Genomic DNA, 7,735 nt, shown 5'->3' with positions numbered 1-7,735 from the left:
CGTGGCCTTGCTGTGGGCACATTGGTTGCAAAGAAGGTAATTCCTTCTGTGACTGGGAAGGTAAAGGAGAGTTAAGGTGGATTGGTCAGACAGTAAGAGGGGCTGCAAGCTGTTTCAGAAAGCTCAAGATGTGATTTCCCCCCCCCACACTGTTGCTAACTCCTGGGCTCTGAAAGGGATGTACAAGAACCTTCGGGGACCTACTCCAGGAGCAAAGGGAAAGACTCCCTTTGCACAAAAATGAAGACCAGGGAAACAGAAGGAGTCTTTGGCCACCAGCTGATTTGTGGCAATGGCTCAGTGGAAACACCAACACCAGGCCCTGGTTACAGCCATGCTCACTTCAGTGACTATTTTCCCTGTATTTATCAGGCTTTCTCTGCTCTTGGTTTTCCTAAAGAGTTTTCAAAGCCGAGTGTCCTGGGGTACCATTAGCACTGAACTGTTTGGCTATGCCTGCCCCAGCAAGAGGGTTCTTGTGGGCCTGGGTTCCCTGCACAACAGGGCTGCAGCACTGCTTGCTGGTCTGTTTTCCCCTACCATTTTTTTGCCCCTGCCTGTGAAGTTGAAGAGGGTTTTGGAAGCTTTCCTGGCCTTTTACTTGGATAGTTACAATAGTTTTAACATCAGCTGTTCCAGGTTGTTTCTATTCTTGCCAAGGGTGCTTGTCCTGGTGGGGAAAAAGCCTTGTTCATGGCATCCCAGGAGGGCTGGCATCCAGCTAGCTGTGGTCAGACCCCACCTGGCAGCCCCATGTGCTGTGCCTTCCTGTTGGCATGGCCTGCCTGCTCTGAGCTTAGCTGTTCTGGGCTTAGCCAGAGCCAACACAGAGCTGTCTCCTCAGAATACATAGCTTTGTGTTTTTCTGCAGGGAACACATCATCTTCCTTCTCCTGTGCTGTCCGTATGTATCACCCCAAGTATTTTTGGAAATATAATGAATGGCTCATTTCAAGAAGGTGGTGAGGGGAGGACAGAGGATGTGCACTTCCCTTGTTTTAAGCAGCACTGGGAGGCAGGAGAGTGAGGAGGTAGGTGGGGTGGGGACATACCAGCTATGAGATGGTGGCCATGGGAGGAGTGAGCATCCCTGTATCATTGGCCTGCACGTCATGCAGAGGAACATCAGAGCCCTTGTGGCTGCTGCCAGCCCAAAGCCCTGCGAAGCTGTCATCACTCTGGGTGGCTTTAGTGCCCTGTGGGTGGACAACAGTTTGCAACAAAGTGTAGGAGGAGGATGCTCTGTTCTTTCTGATTTAAGGCTGGGAAATTTATGAGAGTAGGTAAAAAGAGGGGCTGCCAGCTCAGGAAAATCCTGAGGATGTAGCTGAGTGAGTGGAGGAGAGGGGCAATTTCTCCTGCTGCTGGCATTGTGTGAGTCCTGATTGATAAGCAAGTCTATAAGGAGTCAGCATGAGGCTTCTGCACATTTGAGATGAAGAGGTGAAATGTATTAAGAAGTCCATAATGGGAAGTAATAGAAAGGTCTAGATGGGAATATCAGGATACGACCATTTCACTTAAGGTGAACAGCCTTGGCCTTTCAGTCCTGTGGAGGAAGATCCTTCCCTTCTGCCTTCCACTCACAATGTTTTGTTTCTTTGTGTTTTTAATGAGCTTGATATTGCTTGGTAGTTCCTACTCTTCATGGGTCAGAAGGCTTAGGCAGACAGGACTCTTGTTTTCAAGAAGTCACTGATGACTGTGCCACACTGTCAGACTCCAGGGCTGGAGCATGGGTGTTGCAAAGAAGATACTACCTTACATGCTTCAGAATATGATCAGCTCATGAATTAAGGCAGGAAATACAGATCCTCAGTCAACTTTTAACCTCAGCTGCACTTATTAGCTGCAGGAAAGATGCTCCAAGGTTGTCCAAGTGTGCAAGAGCTCCTAAAATGATCATGCAGTCCTCTTCCCCAGTCATCCTCATCCTTGAGTCACCTGCTTACTTTCAGCCACCTTTCTTAGGTCAGGCAGGAGCATGCACGTGGCTCTGGAATTGTTATGCTCAAGATCTGGGCAGATACTCACTGAGGAAACTGAATCTGTGCAGAACAATGGAGTCCAACTCCATGGTCAGCTGTGTCCCAAGTACCCCAGAGGCACCAGCACAATCTTTCCAGAGTCCCCCAGATGAGGTGGGTAGGGGCTCATCATGCTCCCTGCACAACAGTGACTTTGCAAGCTCTGTCCCCTTGATATCCCCAATAAGGGACTATGTGACATGGCAGTGTTGTGTCTGTGATAACCACACTGCTCACCCGGGGCTCTGCTTTTTGTGTCGGCTTTGAGATGTGCATCTGACCCCAAGGACACCACCTGTCAAGTGGGAGCTGGCAGGCTGTGTACAGTGAGTTCAGTGGCAAGTCTTCTGCACCCTGCTTGCTAGGGAGGGTTTGTAGAACCCCGCTGCAGCAAAGCACTTGAGAGATGTGCTTAATTTAAAGTCCATCTTAAAAGTTTCAGAGAAAAATTCCCTGTGGAAAATAGACACATTATTTTGAACAAATCTATACGTGTGTTGCTGCACATTATGCACACTGTATAAATGTGTACAGATCCACCATGACAGATGTGGTAGATGTTTTTTGGACTATCACCTCCTTGCATCAGAACTGCCTGTATGCATCTACACCATACCCATCCCAAGGGGACCTACCATCTTCTGATTAATAAGAGTACCTGTACATCAGAGCAAGTTAGTAGTATTTCACATATAGACAATCTGTTTTTATTGCTTTCATCTTTACAGCCAGGTGTGTGATCTAAACATCAGGCAGAAACTTCTCCAATAATCTGTTTCAAAACATCTTAGAAAATGATTGTTTGGGATGGGCTCATTTATAATATATCCGTGGCACACAAAAACATAAATGGAAGCCTCTGAATCCCCAAGAAATTTCCTGTCTCTGTCTTGAAAGGATTTGTGTCTCCCCAAGTGCTTTCAACTGTGGGTCTTGGGATTCTTTGAAGCCAGCAAATATACAACCTATAGACAGGGCTTTTAAGCAGGTGCAATATGAACCCAGTATCTGTTTGACTCAGCTGCAAAGATGTAGGCTGCCTTCCCCCATCCACTGCAGAGAAGAGCTTGCTTTGTGGACACGTGTGTGTCTCTGATCATCTCTCTCCTCTCTGTGCAGAACTTCTCAAAGGTCAGTGTCATTAATCTTGGGGTTATGCTTTGTGTAAATATGCATGTGTGTCTGATTTGCATGGGAAATGCCTTCCAGCCAAATATTAACCAAGCCTGAGCCTATGCTGCTTGCGAGATGTGCTGGGACAGTCACTGGAGCCAGCACAGCTCTCCTGCTCAGGCAGTGCATGGCTGCATATGCCTGGTTGGGTTTGCCTGGCACATTCAGCTGAGTGGACAGTGGAGGTGCCTACATGTTATCTGCCACGCAGCTGTACACGCTGGCAGACGGTGTGAGCCTCAACACAGAGTGTGTGCTGCTGATGTCCCTGCGTGCAGGAGTTTCTCTGCAGCCAGCTGGCACCCAACACATGCATTGGCACACGTGGCTCGTGCAGCTGCCCCCCTTGCTGCATTGTGTGCTCTGCATGGGTGCGTGGGCCTCCTTCCCCTGAGGTGCAGAGCAGTGCAGACGTGAGCAGAGGGTATGGGGCTGGCTCTGCTGCATGACAGCGAGATAGAAAGGAAGAAGCTGCAGCATGGAAAGGGTTTGCCTTCCCTCTGCCCCACTATCCTCTCTGCCTCACTGCAGGGGTGATTTTAACATTGAGTTGCCATCTCTCAGACAAGATTATTTCTCCCTGGTTTCGTCTGGATCAGGTCCTCAGAGAGCCTGAGCACTGAGCTAGCTCCTGCTGCTTTCAATGAAAAATCAGCAGCAGTGGCAGGGGGCTGCCCCCGAGGCCAGCAGGGAGCCAGGATGCTCAGCACTCCTTGGGAGCATCCCTTGGTGTGTCCCGCATGAGTCTGTGCACGCTGGTGGAGCCCAGGGATATGGGAGGGGGGAGCTGAGGCAAAGAAGACATCAGCGCACAAGTGAGATATCTCAATATAATTTCTAAAACTCTATTAATTGAACAGATAAAATACCTCTGATCTATTTTTCTCTTGTTATTTTGTTACAAAATATTAGCCATTTGGACTCCTCTCTAGGTGTGACCACACCACTTTTCCCAAAGGAAGCTTTTCTTGGTGGTATTTACAGCGGGAAACAGGTACAGACAGGCAGGTGCTTTCAGAAAGCCTACACACAGGTAACACTTCTGTTGTTACTTTTTGTTAAAAAGACACATTCAGATGGGGTTGTGACTAGTGTTGAAGAGCTGAGTGACTTCAAAGCTGCTGATCCCAGGCAGGGCTGTGAAAGAGCAAGCAGAAGGAGGACAGCTCTAGCTCACAAACACTGCTGGCTGTCCCTGGAGCCTACACTAGCACAGTGAGGCAGCTGGTGGAGCGGCAGACAGGGGAGCTTACTCAGCAACTTGCATTTCAAAGCAGAGACTCTGCCAAGCAGCAGCTTTCTTAATTTAGGGTTCAGATTTGTTTTTGAAACCTCCCAAACATGCACCGATAATTGCAGGTTGAGAATTACTTGCAGCTAGGCTTGCAGCTCAGAGGCCCTCAAATAATTCCACATCTGATGGTACCTTTTTGTGAAGAAGTCTGAGTACTGGTGAAATTCCGGTTGTGGACCATACCCACGCCCTTCATCTACAGGGAGGTGAGAAAACATGAACAGTGCAAGGCGTGGAAGGTCTTGCAGAAAGCTCTAAGTGTTGCTACAACAGTGCCGCAGGTTATGGCATTAAAAGTACTACAGCAGTGGACAAACAGTGCATTGAAACCAAATTGTTTGCACTAAGCTTGGTTGTCCTGTCACGTTTTTCCACCCCTTTGCTACTGAGGTTAACAGATTAATTTCACTGGACTTGCACCAGTGTGAGCAAAAGAGAGTCTGATGGTTTGTGTAATGCAGCTCTGTAGACCTCAGTAATCTCACTCCCTTCCTCCTTCCATCAGAGCCACCTTCTTTTTGGCCACTGCGTACCTGACACTCACTACAGAATGCTCTTTACTAGATTTCTCTCTTCTCTCTCCTCCCCCCTCCTTTTTTAATATAGAAGGATATGAATTTGCAGCATAAAAAACCCCACTGCTTCATTTGGGTTAGTCTGATCTCTGCAGCAGCTCCAAGCCATCTGATCCCACCACCTGAAAGACTGTGCTAGGTTCACAATCAGAATCACTGCTGTCAAGAGCTGGTGATGGTTTTTTTGGGCTGGTCCCTCCAGGTGAGCTGTGGTACACATTTTGTCCTTCATGATGTTGTCAGTGACACAGTCCTTTGAGCCCGCACCACATCAACCATCAGCCCATGTGCAAGGGTGCCTGTTTGCAATACTACAGCTACACTGAGTCTCTGTGTCCTACTTGCATGTGTGAGGGCTGTGAGAGCAGACAATACAACAGATCAGATGAGGTGTAGACATGCTTTAAAGTGCTTGTCATCCTTAGAGACCAGCCTTCTAGGAAAAAGAAATCTGCACTCTGAAGACCGAAGGGCTCAGCTACACAGTAGAATTTAGAGCAACCTGTTCCACAACAACCCGGAATGGGGCAGTCTGGTCTCTCTCCAGCCAAACCTGACAGAAGATGTAGAAGCCAGCAGGCTAGAGGACAGCAAGGGTTATCTATATTTGCTTCTCTGTCCAAAGCTCAAGGCATTGCTAGCCCAGGGAAATGGAACCAACTCACCCTGAGAGACTGCTGTGCTTCAAGTACCTCAGCACTTCAGTTACCTCTCTTCCATCCTTCATCCAGAACAAAGAAGGGAGTCCCATGGAAACTTCCTTATTTCTCCTGTACATTCCTGTAGCTATCCCAATCAATTATTAAAGCCTCAAGCTTCCGTTGTAGGAACTTCATAGACATTGCTATAAATATTTTATCTGAAAAAATTATTTCATCGAGTACCTTAAGGTTTTTGTTGTTGTCTCTTCGTGTTAAATGTCAAGTAAAATCTAATTTATTTATTTTAACACAGAGGCACCTTCAGTGCCTCACTGCACTCTGGGAGAAAACCAAACAGGTACTGCCATCCCACTCAGTGAAGTAACCACTGAAAAGGGAGGGCAGTGCCAGTGGCCCCTGGATACCAACTATACACTACGTTTACCAGACAATGCCACATGCCACACATATGCTTTCCTAGGAAGCTAAGGACAAATTGGATGAGATCCTGGCTTCAGTAAGGTGGCAGAGTGTCCCCCTGGAGGGAGGTAGCAGAAGATCAGAGCAGCTGTGCCTCACAGCTGGCTGAAGGGTGCAATGCTGAGTCCTGGCTGGGGGTGAGAACCTCTCCCGGGGCCCAGCTTCGAGATGTGCAGCATCCTTGCTGCCCTAGGGGGCTGGCTAGAACAAAGCCTCTCTAGTCTGGAGGGAGACTGGGCTTCTATTCAGGGTTTTCTTACACTCTTTTCTGTGTTCTGCTTCCACAGTCCTCCCTGAGGCTGTCCCTCTTGGCTCCTGGTCATCTGCTGTTGTGTACAAAAGCAGCAACCTAGTGCCCTACTCCAGACAGCTACACAAATGACTTAGACCTGTTGGTACATGGGTTGCAAGCAGGCTCCTATCATGGAGGGCTTCACCCCACCCTTGTATGATTTCCCTAACCACAGCTGAGTTGAATATGTGAACACTTTCATCTGAACATTTCAGCACTGCCAGCAGATATCCACAGAACACCGCGAGGAGCCAGTCCCTGATGCGCTATGGTTTTTGTCACCAGCAATAGCCTCAGAGATGAGCACACTGGCATAATCTCCCTAAGGAAATTGCTGTTTGGCTTTTACCTCATAAGGTAAAAAAAAAGTTTCCTGCATCTGTCTTCACTGCCCCTGATGCTCTGAATATTCCTTCCACTTCCAACAACGCCGCTCACTCCTTACCCAACGGCTGTATCATCAGCACCCAGTGCTCATGTGTCAGCCTCGCATGGGAGTGAAAAACACAGTTTTCTTTCCCTCTTAAATAAAATAAAAGTTAAAGGCCCTAAAGGCATTCTGTCCTATTTTAAAACCCTGAAGTTGATCTTCCTAGGACTTGAAGGGAGATTGAGTGAATGAGTGGGACCAAAGACTTTAAGCTAATTAATGCCTTCCCCTGACTACCGCTCCAAGAGATTTTTTTTCCTAAAAATATATCCAAATCTATACCCATTTTTAACGCTGTCTTCCTTCACATCAATGTCCCCAATAAAGCAGAAGAGCAGAGCTGTCAACTCTATCTCAGGATCTTCCCCGCCCCTTACTTTGAAGCTGAGATAGGGAAGGAGAGAGGAGAAGAGGCTTGGAGCCTGGTATCTGGGCAGCTGTCCTATAGGAAAGGCTGACAGAAGCAAAAGTACAGCCAGGCAAGAGATACAGATGGGACCACACATGGGTGGTCTCAAAAAAGCCCACTCAATCTAACACAGGAGGAAGAGCCCAAGTGAAGGAATCATCCACCGCAGAAGGTGAACATAACGCTTGGCTTTGCTTTCAGAATACAAAAAGGCAGGCGGCAGGAAAGACAAAGCCAGCTAGAAGGAGGGCAGCAGAGGTGTGTGTGTTTTATGCTAGAGAAGACAATCTTTGTGTATGCGTGTGTTGAGGTGGGAGGGCACCTCTTGGTGCCATTTCTTTGGAAAAATATTCATCCATTCCAGGAAGATCCCTGGACTTAATCCCTTCCTTCTCCCTCAGAACTGCTTGGTGT

This window comes from Calypte anna, chromosome 1, assembly GCF_003957555.1.
Source record: "Calypte anna isolate BGI_N300 chromosome 1, bCalAnn1_v1.p, whole genome shotgun sequence".
Lineage (NCBI taxonomy): Eukaryota > Metazoa > Chordata > Aves > Apodiformes > Trochilidae > Calypte > Calypte anna.
The sequence above is the reverse complement of the archived record's forward strand: the minus strand, read 5'-3'. Positions refer to the sequence as shown.